This window comes from Dasypus novemcinctus, chromosome 4, assembly GCF_030445035.2.
Source record: "Dasypus novemcinctus isolate mDasNov1 chromosome 4, mDasNov1.1.hap2, whole genome shotgun sequence".
NCBI lineage: Eukaryota > Metazoa > Chordata > Mammalia > Cingulata > Dasypodidae > Dasypus > Dasypus novemcinctus.
This window is the reverse complement of record NC_080676.1, coordinates 107026837-107038899: the sequence shown is the minus strand read 5'-3', so window position 1 is coordinate 107038899 and position 12063 is coordinate 107026837. Positions and strand designations below refer to the sequence as shown.

The following is a 12063-nucleotide window of genomic DNA, read 5'->3' as shown; positions in this document are numbered from 1 at the left end:
ATCAAATGTATATATTATCCATGAGGTGGGGAAGGACAAAGGGAGTTAATACTTAAATTGTATAATTTCTACTTGGGCCAGGGGAAAATTTTGGTATTGGATAGTGGTAATGGAAGCACAGCATTGTGAACACAATAAACAACACAGAATTATGTATTTGAATATCTTTACACAGAAATCTTACGTTGTATATGTGGTACTACAATAACAATTTTAATAAAATCCATTGAACTGTACAATGCAAGAACTCTAAGTTAAATCATGGACTATAGTTAATTGTACAGTTATAAGAATGTACACTTATGAATTTTAACAGATGTCCCACACTAAGGTAAGGCATTAATAATTTGAAAATACTATATTTTATTTATGATTATTCTGTAATACACAAATTCTCTAATAAAAACTGGTAAGTGAGTGTTAGTTAATACACAATTAGAGAACGCAGAATTCATAGAAACCAGCCAGAGAAAACCAATAAAAGCAATCATGTTATGGAGGCAAATATGAAAGTCAAGAAATTCCAAAGTTTGTGATAAGCCAGCATAAGAACACTGCTGATTTGAAGAGGAGGCATGTCTTGTCCAGGTCTTAATGTTGGAATTCTAGTCTCCTAAACATTATGTAATTCATGTTGTTAAATCAACCAGTGTGTGGTATTTATCATATCAGCCTGGGTAAAATAAACACTATTTTCTGATTAGATCTTTCTCTTTCAAGAATGGATCTTTCTTTATTCATGTGGTTCCCTCAGGAAACATCCTTGTCAATTGCCTTTTAACCTACTAAAATACCATGTAACTGTATGATTCATCTGAAATGTCGATTTCTATGAAAGACTTTCCTCCTTTCTCTTGAGCATGCTGATATTCTTTCTTTACATTCCAAATACCTTATTTGCACATCTTTATAGTTATATCATCTGATATTGCATTCTTATTGTTATATAAGTATCACTATCCACTATAGACGATAAACTTCTTATCCTGAGCCATTTCTAATATCTAAGGAATTTTTAGCCATAACCTGCTCACATTTGGTGTTAGAATTACTCAATGTCTTCTCCAAAGACCCATAAGTGGAAAATACTTGATAAAGTTTAAACTGAACTTTAATTTTAGGGATGAATTACCTAATTATTGAGGATGTAGCTGAGGTTGTTGAGAAGCACCCAAATGATATATGATAAAATCCTTGATTAATGATATTAAAGCATCACAATAATACAGTTGGAGGAATATACAAATCAAAGCTCATAATGCAGTCAAAGAGATCTGAAGGCAGATAAGTACCATGGAGGTAAAGAATTGTGAAAATCAATTGATCTAAAGAAATTGAGAAAGCTCTCTTAGAAGAGTTCAGTTTTTGGTTCAGAATGAGTAAGGTTGAGTGGAAGGAGAAGGAGAAAGAGATATGTAAAATGAAGAAAATATAATGTGGCAATTTATTGACTCAAGACTGAAATACTGGAAGCGGATTTTGCCCAGTGTTTAGGGTGTCAGTCTACCACACGGGAGGTCTGCAGTTCAAACCGCAGGTCTCCTTGACCCTTGTGGAGCTGGCCCACGTACAGTTCTGATGCACACAAGGAGTGCCCTGCCACTCAGGGGTGTTCTCCGCTTAGGGGAGCCCCACGCACAAGGAATGCGCCCCATAAGGAGACCCGCCCAGTGGGAAAGAAAGTGCAGCCTGCCCAGGAATGGTGCCGCACACACGGAGAGCTGACACAACAAGATGATGCAACTAGAAGAGACACAGATTTCCGTGCCGCTAATAAGGATAGAAGCGGTCACAGAAGAACACACAGCGAATGGACACAGAGAGCAGACAACTGGGGGGGGGGGGGGGCAGGGGGAGAGAGAAATAAATAAATAATAAATAAATAAATAAATCTTTTTAAAAAATGGCTGAAATAAGTACATAGAGGAACAGTGATTTGAAGCAGATGGAAAAATACCCTGAGGTGAAATTCTGGTATCAAGGTGATAGGTAAAATGCAAACAGACTATGGGAGTATTTGGAAAATCAATAAGAAAATGGATTTATTTTTAAAGTAATGAGCCTAATTGGAGGATTCTATTTATTTATTTTTTTAGATTTATTTTTTATTTATTGCTCTCCCCTCCCCCCCCCCCAGTTGTCTGCTCTCTGTGCCCATTCACTGTGTGTTCTTCTGTGACCGCTTCTATCCTTATCAGCGGCACTGGGAATCTGTGTTTCTTCTTGTTACGTCACCTTGTTGTGTCAACTCTCCGTGTGTATGGCACCATTCTTGGGCAGGCTGCACTTTCTTTTGTGCTGGGCGGCTCTCCTTACGGGGCGCACTCCTTGCACGTGGGGCTCCCCTGCACGGGGGACACCCCTGCGTGGCACGGCACTCCTTGCGCGCATCAGCAGTGCACATGGGCCAGCTGCACATGGGTCAAGGAGGCCTGGGGTTTGAACCACAGACCTCCCATGTGGTAGGCGGACACCCTAACCACTGAGCCAAGTCCACTTCCCTAATTAGAGGATTCTTGAGAATTCATTGGTAACATTTTCACTCTCAATCATTCAAAACAAATATTTATGAGCACTATAAAGTTCAAGACACTTTTTGAGGTATTAACTACCTTCCCAAAGTGTGGGCCATGACTCCTAGGAATGAGCCTCCCCAGCACTTAGGGATTATTACCAAGTGCCAGCTAGCAATGACTCTGGAAAAAGACCTTGACCAAAAGGGGAAAATGGTAAATACAAATGAATTTTTTATGGTTAAGAGATTTCAAAGTGAATCAGGAGGTCATTGCAGAGGTTAAGCTTATCCAAGTCTCAGCAGTATCTCACTGACTGCCACAGTAAACAGAACCTTAAATAGTGGGGTTCCTGAGGGCTCTAGAGACATCCAGAAACAATAAGCATGGCAGACTACTCAAGAATTCAGCACCCTGCCATTGAGACTTATTTTGGAATTTGTGCTCCCAGTGTACCAGAGTTAAACTCATTTTCAATTTCTCTACACTTGGCTCTTCTGACCCTTTCATTTGAGCCTATAATTAGCACTATACTTAATAAATATATCACCCAGAAATGTAAATCTTTACTCTGTCCATGTACCAGCTTAGCCCTGAATTTCAGCAGAGTTGCAACACCAACTCTGCAGTTCATTGGACTCACCCCAGGACAACTAACAAGGAGATGATGATGGACAATGCCCATCCCAAAGAACAGAGAGTTCTGCAACTGCAAGCAAGATATTTCTATCCATCTACTCCATAGGATCTAAGCTCCCTCTCAATTAGAAGCAAAGTGGGCATCCACAACCCTAAATCTTCAAGACTGAGGAATGAACAATAGGCTAAACTTTATTATTCTATTATAAACTTATGATTATTCTAGCAATGGAAAAACTCTTATTATTGATATAAAGTCATTGGCCTTTAAATATGGGCAAGTGTTGGAATGGGAGGGTGTGGGGCATATGGGAATCCCTTATATTTTTATATAACATTTATGTTCTCTAAAGCTTCTTTTAAAAAAATGTAAAAAGAATACAATAATGAGCAAAAAAAATGATAGAGATATTTATTTCTTAATCCTAAATGTTAACAGTAGTTGTGGGATGGTAGGACTGATGGATTATGGATTATAGATGTATTAAAAAATCCTATATTGCATGTTGAGGTGTGATTAGTGATATGAAGTAAATACAGGATAAGAAAGTGAAAAAGCAGCTGGATTGAATAAAAAAGACCGAAGAACAATCATACTACTTCATTTGAATCTAAATAATGGTATCAGAGTTATTCCAAAGAGGGTTTTGAAGGGCATGTTTACAAATTTACTCAAAGGCTGAAGAGGTCAGCATCCCTGGCTGAACTCACCTCACATCTTAGGCTCTACTCCAACAAATTCCTACTATATTTCAAAACCATATTAATCTAACCTCCTATAGTAAGTGGTTAATCCAGCTTAACAAATTTTTCTGGCCATTTTAGATACTATGAACAGAAATATGAAAAGAATTATAATAAATAGGTTACAGCGGCATCAGCAATAGCATCAAACCAATTTTAGTGAGGGTCGTTTCTATTAACCTCAGTATGTCACAGAACATCTAATTAATACCCCTTGGTTTATAGGTTTTAAGGACCAAATCTCACACAGAAAAAAAACTGATGATGTTGAAGTGATCCCCTTTAGGATTTGCTGGAAAACATTTGCACTATAAGGAAGATAATTAACACTGACCCATTAGTAATCTCCTAGATGTTCATTCATTAATCCCACAGGTTTTAGAGAACAAGATTTAAGTTATGAAATTCTATAGGTCTTAATACCATAAGGTAAGGACAAGCTGTAACAAAACCCTTCTCTGTGAAATCTAGGTAAGAAAAATATTCTCCTTATTTCTGCTTTACATAATAACATAAATGAATATTTATTTCATTCAGCTATTTATCATTTTTTCATTGTTCTTAGATATTAACACCTTAGTTATGCTATTTTTTTTCTCTAAATTGAAGACTGTGGATACTAGGATGAACATCAAATCTTCAATGATTGCATGGTAGAGTTTCACAACATATGCATAGTCTGCAGAGTAATTCTGTTAAAGAATAAAGGAATGTTTTAAGACATTTGTAATTTCTGAATGATTAAATTATTTATATTAAATTTTTAAAAATAAACAATGCAGAAAATTTCAGTCTGAGATTTTATACCAATATTGTCATTATGGAAAATTAAATAGTATTAAAAATAGAATTTACATGATCACATCTTCATATGACACGTCCTAATGCATCATTTAATAATCAGAGAAGACAGTCTTGTTAATCAAAACAAAATATATTCTGAAAAGTACTACTATATTTAAAGGGTTTTCTCTTTCTCTAAGTATTCAAAATCTAAGATTAATAAATAGCAAGTTCAGTAATATACTTATTTATAAACTTTAAAGTTATTGTCTAGAATATCTTGTAAATATCCAAGGGTACAGAAAAATGGAAGAGAAAATTCAAATATAAGAAACACATCTACATTTCTTAATGTTATGCTTTAAATAATTTCCTTGTAGACCCTCTTCAAAATTAAAAATCTTAATTTGCAAACATCATAGTGGTGACCTAGTATCATTGGTAAAATAATGAGTACAATTTAATCTGTTACAAGTGATCAGAATACAGGTAAAATCTGAGAAACTGTGCCTTTTTCTTAACATTTTGTAGGTCTTTTTCAAAGCAGTTATGTAACAATTTCAAATGTTACAATGTAATAAGAATTATACATGAATATATAAAAGTTCAGCATAGGTTAGTCTAGGTTGTTTTGGGTGTAAAAAAGCATGCTTAATGGTTTGGGAACTGGAGATCAGCATCATCTGTAATACTTACTGATTTGGACAAAATGGCCATGGTAGCTATTGAGAGTAGGGAGTGGGAAGAAGAGATGTGATGTGGGGGGCATTTTCAGAGCTTGGAGTTGTCCTGGGTGGTACTGCAGGGACAGTTACTGGACATTGTATGCCCCCCTTGGCCCATGTGTAAACTATAATGTGGACCATTGACCATGTGGTGCAGCAGTGCTCAGAGATGTATTCACCAAGTGCAGTGAATGTCCCATGATGATGGAGGAGGTTGTTGTTATGGGAGGAGTGGGGAGAGCAGGATGGGGGCTATATGGGGAACTCATATTTTTTTTAATGTAACATTAAAAAAAATAAAGACAAAAAAAAAAACCCATAAATGGCATTATATGTAAACTGTGAACTAAACAATTGATGAAAATATTTTCAGTATTCAAAAAACAACAACAGGTATAATAGCCTGGGCAGAATCAGTGTTTGTGGAAATGAGTGTGGCACTTGGGTTGCAGGGAAGGTTATAGGCCATGGGTGGACAGAGTGACAAAATGGCAAGAGGTGTGGGTGAATGTAATGTTGGAAATGAGGATGGAGGCAGGTGAAGTTAGAGAAAACATTAAATGCCACCCTATGGAACATGAATCTGTCTTAGAGGTACCAAAGTGTAACAACTTTTTTTGGAAGGGAGCTGTTGCATTCATCAATATCAAGAAATTATGTCCCCAAACTCTAATAAGGATAAAAATATCTTAAAATGATCAAGAGAAAGTAAGCATAAATGAGTTATCAAGTATTAGTTGGATGCAATCCTCCTGCTTTCAGTTGTAGGCACTCTAGGCTCCATGGTGTGGTGGTTGACATTCTTCAACTCCATGTTAGCTGAGTGGGGTAAGTCCAATAAAAGATAAAAATTTTAGGAGGCATCTTTATGGAAAAAAATTGATAGGGTATATGATGTGAAGGGTATTTATAGACTCTCATGACTTGCTTACCATTATCAGGGTATTTTCACAAACAATATTAGAACATCAAGGAGAAACTTAAAGCAAGAAATGGATGTAGTGAGTTAAATAGATTTTTTTAAAAAGATATGTAATTACAGGTAGCCTCACAGAATTTTCTCTGCACACATGGTATTGGTACTACAATGAGGTTATATAAATATAAAGGTGACGAACAAATTCCTTAAAAATAATTAGTGTGAATATTTGCTTCCACAGTTTCCAGTATGTTTCATTAATGACAAACAGCCCTCTACTTCACTTTTAATAATCTTTATGCACATCCTAAGATACATAAATTAACATACCTATCAGGTGCCACTTTCAAACAACTCCAATGGAGTAATATGTGCAAAATATTTACCACTGGAAAAATACATATATACAGTTAAACCACTTTTAAGCATGCTAAAAAATATTCAATACAAAAATGCACATGAAATTATTTGGAAATATTGAACTAAATATTGGTATACTAGATTTTATTCATTACTTGGAAAATTTATATAGCAATGTTTTATTAGTATAAGCACTCTCTCTGTAATTATCAAAATATTTCTATGAATACTGAACTCATACTTTGATGTTATATAGCTGAATGTTGGAGGAAATATAGTCCTCTAGAAATATGTGTCCTGTATTCAAATGACAGCAGAGGATGAATAAAAAGTTGCTCTGCCTATTGTACAAATGAAAACGATGGGAAAATGAGTCATTTTCTTAACTAAAATCTTGTTTCTTCGTAATCCTTATCTCAACAGAGATGATAGAGATGATCACGGATAACCACTCTGTGACAAATGAATTTATCCTCATAGGATTTACGGAGGAGCCACAGCTTAAGCTTGTTCTGTTTGTGGTGTTCTTTCCCATATATCTGATCACAATGTTGGGAAATCTTGGTTTGGTGACACTGATCTACATGGACCATCGTCTTCACAAACCAATGTACATCTTTCTGGGCAACCTGGCTCTGATGGACTCCTGCTGTTCCTGTGCTATTACCCCCAAGATGTTAGAACTCTTCCTTTCAGCAGACAGAATTTCTCTTTATGAATGCATGGCACAGTTTTATTTTTTCTGTTTTGCTGAAACTGTAGACTGCTTTCTCCTGGCAGCTATGGCCTATGACCGCTATGTGGCAATATGCAGCCCACTACAACACTATACCAAGATGTCAAAGAAACTCTGCCTTCAAATGACCACAGGGGCCTATATAGCTGGTAATGTGCATTCCATTGTCCATGTAGGGTTCCTCTTTAGGTTAACATTCTGTGGATCTCATCAAATCAATCACTTTTTTTGTGATTTTTTCCCATTGTTCAGACTTTCTTGTGTTGACCCCTATATCAATAAGTTGATGCTAAACATCTGGGCAGGTTCAATTGAAGCCTTTACTATTATCATTGTATTAATCTCTTATCTCTTCATCCTTTTCACTGTTTTCAACATTAAATCCAAAGAGGGAAGAGGCAAAGCCTTATCCACTTGTGCATCCCACTTTCTCTCTGTCTCAATATTCTATGGTTCACTTTTTTTTGGGTACGTTCAACCAAGTTCAGATAAAGAAGAAAATAAAGATATAGCTGTTGCTGTTTTTTATACCCAAGTTATTCCTATATTAAACCCTTTTATTTATAGTCTAAGAAATAAGGAAGTAATAAATGCTGTGAAAAGAATTTTAAAGTATAAATCTCAGAAATTCTGAAACAAATATCAATGTAGCAAACTGATATTAATATAGCAGCAACTTTTTGCAAAATAAAGATATATTGACCTTTTGTGCATAAAATATTTAATCAGAATTATATGATGATGTGTTTTTCAAGTGATATATGAATAGATTTATATGTTAAGAAAGGAGGGCTTCTACTGAAATGTATTTCAGATTCTAAGCTTATAAGTCCAGCAGGTATGAGTAAATGATTAGACATGGGTTATAGTGTATTTACTGTAAATGTTCGACAATTTCAAAAATTCCTAAGAAAAGCAGATAGAATTTAAATTTAATATTTTTGGCAAATATATCATGTCACTAATCTTACATACTCAGGCTGTCACACTCTGTGCTCTCAAGTATTAATCCCTACATAAGAAATATAATTTATCAGATGCAAACTGCTTTTGAATTTGAGTCCTAACTTTGTTATTGTTCGAGAGATTATGTTTGAATATGGTGTCTTGCAGAATACGTAAACTCAACTAATGAATATTTTCACCTCTAGGCCTATCTTCTCAAGTTGTCTGAAAGAAAATATTTTTATAATTGGGATTTGTCACTTTGCCTTTGAAAATGACGTGACATACTAAAATCCCTATTGATTTTCATGTTTTCATTTAGTTCAAGTAGTTGTCCATGATGCATGAGAGTGCACTTCCTGAATATGTCAATAAAATCAATGGCTTGTTTCCCTGATTTAATTACCACTAACCTGCATAGTTCCAATGTAAATTATTGATATATCATTACCATTAGGACATAGAGGGAAATGCTGTGCAGGCATTTGAAGAAAAAAAAATACTTCTTAAACACCTAAAAGTACAAAAAGAAAGAAAAAAATAACTTTACAAGACTCTACTATCAGCTAGGCACTAAAGTAGAACCTTTGTACATGTTATGTACCAATGAGTTAGCCATTACTGTTCATGCTTTTCTAGGGTAAAAACTCACACTGTGAAATACTTAATAGGTTACCTAAGGTCCTCTAGGTCATCCTCGAAGTGGACTAGGATTTGGATCAATACTGCCTTTTCCTCCAAGCATTTTACAGCTCCATTAACAGTAGCTTAAGTTAAATTCAAAATATTTTAAAAATACTAGGAAATTTAAGCTAACATATATGAAGAAAAATCAATCTAGATTTTAGATAAGCAACTCTAAATTGTTTGGCATGTATATAACATGCTTGAGATTTCAGCAATGGAGCTCATACTAGCCTTATAATTTAGTCAATATAGCATTAAGAGTAAATGTGCCTAAAAATTTAAAGTAATGTGATATTCAGGTGAAAAGGAGGAATAATAATCTGCATAGCATCAATGTTTATGGAAATGAGTTTGACTCTTAGAGTGGGGAATGAGGGAGTTGAACAATGGGTGGAACAAGGGAGAAAGCTGGCAGAATTTGTTGGTGAGCAATTGGTAAAATGGCAAATCATGGTGGAAGTATAAGAAGTTTCTGAAAATTTAATGTTACCCTAAGGAATCTAATTTTGTTTTAGAAGCAAGAAATATTAAAGTCTTCCTAAAATCAGAGAAATATGATTGTATTTTCAGAAATCCAAGCTGGCATTTGATTGTGAAGAGAGGCTAGAATCAATGCAAAGAATCACAATAATTCACATAACAGGTGAAGAAAGATTATTTCATTCTTTATTGTATCACTGATGTCATATTTGATATTATAATACCTATATTGAATATAATGCCTCACAGAGGTGGACATTCAGTAAACATTTCCTGAGTATTTCATGTTTAAAATAAGGTGATTTTTTTAAAAAAAACCTTGATTACTAATTAATTTAAACATTTTTTCTTAACTTAATTGACTTTTTACTTTTCCTGAATATCATCCACTCATGTCCTTTGTCTAGTTTTTCATTTAACCTTATGATTTCCTTCCTATTTATATATACATTTTACATAAAACGACTAATGAATGTTTATATGTAACTGTTGGTCATTTTATTCTCAATAATTTGCTTTGCCTCTAATTTCACTTATGATAATTTGTGGTATACACCAATTTTTCTTTCAGGTGTTTCATATCTATTGACCATTCTCTTTGTAATTTCTTAGGTTCTCTTGCTGCTTAGATGCTCTGAACTGGCGGGGGCGAGTTCTAGGAATTGTGAGAAGGAGTGGTTGGTAGAGGACGAGAAGAATGGAGGCAAGACAGGATTCTGATCAAGCCTCGTTTATTGGGGGTAGGGCAGTACAATCTATACTGAGGGAAGGGAAAGTGTCCTCAGATGGTAGGTTGGCCTTGCGTGTGGCAGACGTCCAGGAAGGGAATTGGCTGAAAGTTCGCGCCGGGTCTGCAGATTTTCTCGCCTTGCACATGCATATCGCTGTGGTCACCAGAGTTTGTGGCGGGAAGGGGAGAACAAAGAAACAAAGAGGAAGAAGAAGGAGGAAATGGTGGGACAGGGTTGTGAAATCCGCCATGTTGTTGGGGGCTATAAATAGGTTTTACAGCGGGTGGCTCCCCACACTTAGAAAGTTCCTATTTTGAAATCTTCTATTCATTGACATTTATATAGGTTTCCATATTTCACATTTAATTACTGAATTATTCTTGGATATATTTTTAATTATCTAAAACATCTATATAATGATATTTAGAATACATATTTATAATTGAAGTGAGAGTTTGATATGATTCTTATCAAAATATTGGAGGCCCTTTTTGAAGAATTATGTAACCAGATTCTAAAATCTGTCAGGAAAGTATCACTATTACAATGTATCATAAGTCTACAATAATTTAAATACTTCATATTACTTCAGGAATCAATATTCAGATTATGGGAAACAAAATAATGTCCAAAAGCCAACACAAGGATAGGGTAAGGAAAACATCACTAATCATTTTGAAATATAATAGTACTTTTAAGTCCTATCCTAGCACTCTTATTTCTCTATTTGGATCTATTGCTTTCTGTTTTATATTACATTGTTAACTAGAAGTTTTATTATAAAAACGACAAATATATATAATATGATTCTCCATGTACCTATCACCAATCTTCAAAAAATTTTAATTCAGCTTTTTAAAGTATGTAATAGCTTTATTATTTTCATTTTTGAATGAATTAATAAATATTTTTTAATTTCTTAAAATTTAATTTCTAATTTAGGAAATACAGGTATATAAAATCCCCACTAACTATTTAACTTTCAGTTTATAAAAATTTTTAAGAGCCTAAAGTAAAACAAAAATCAAAATAATTAAGATGCTCTGAATTAGATTGTCTCTCTTGGTTCCAACCTTTATTTGGTGGATATTCTTAGTTGTAAGCTTTGCATTCATTGATCCCCTTTCCTTTTCTGAGGCACCATTTATATTCTCCATCACTGCACCCGATCCTTATCAAAAGTGAATACCAGTGCTTGCTTCAGCAGCACATATACTAAAATTGGAACGATGCGGAGAAGATTAGCATGGTCCCTGTGCAAGGATGACATGCAAATTCATGAAGCGTTCCATATTTTTTATTTACTAAGGAGAGGGGCCACTGAAAACGTCCCAAGATTTAATTCATCAACTAGAAGTTTTTGCCACAGAGCTAAATCCCCTGTGCCACCAGCTCCAGACAATAACCAAGACACTCTTGCAGAATAAAGTGTTTCTAAAGGTTGAAAAGTGCATTGCAAAGACAAGATCCATGATGGCTCTCTTGGTCCAGCTTCTCTCTCTTTGCTATAAACTACTGATGAGTTCAGCAGAAACTAATTGTCCTAACTTCCCAATGTCAACTGGAAAACAAAAGATGGGTCTCAGTTACAAATAAAGATACCATGGATGGTAAAGCTTGAGAAGCTTTTGGAGTCAGATCTTTAGAACACCATGTGGCAAATCTGACATTTTCAGACAGGAAATGTTATACTTTCAGAGCTTCAAAAATTTTGTATAGAAAAGTAGTGAAATCTTGCTTTATTTTCTAATCATGAAATTGATTGTGAAGCTTCTTGATCACTACTAAATAAATGCCACAG

At 34.8% G+C, this 12063-nt stretch overlaps 1 non-coding gene across 1 annotated transcript; it reads left to right on the top strand.

Moving 5' to 3' along the window:
- The first annotated feature begins 11453 nt into the window (after nucleotides 1-11453).
- On the top strand, nucleotides 11454-11560 carry LOC111761291 (U6 spliceosomal RNA). Its single transcript, XR_002794695.1, has one exon. It is a non-coding gene; the product is annotated as a U6 spliceosomal RNA (small nuclear RNA).
- The last annotated feature ends 503 nt before the right edge of the window (nucleotides 11561-12063 follow it).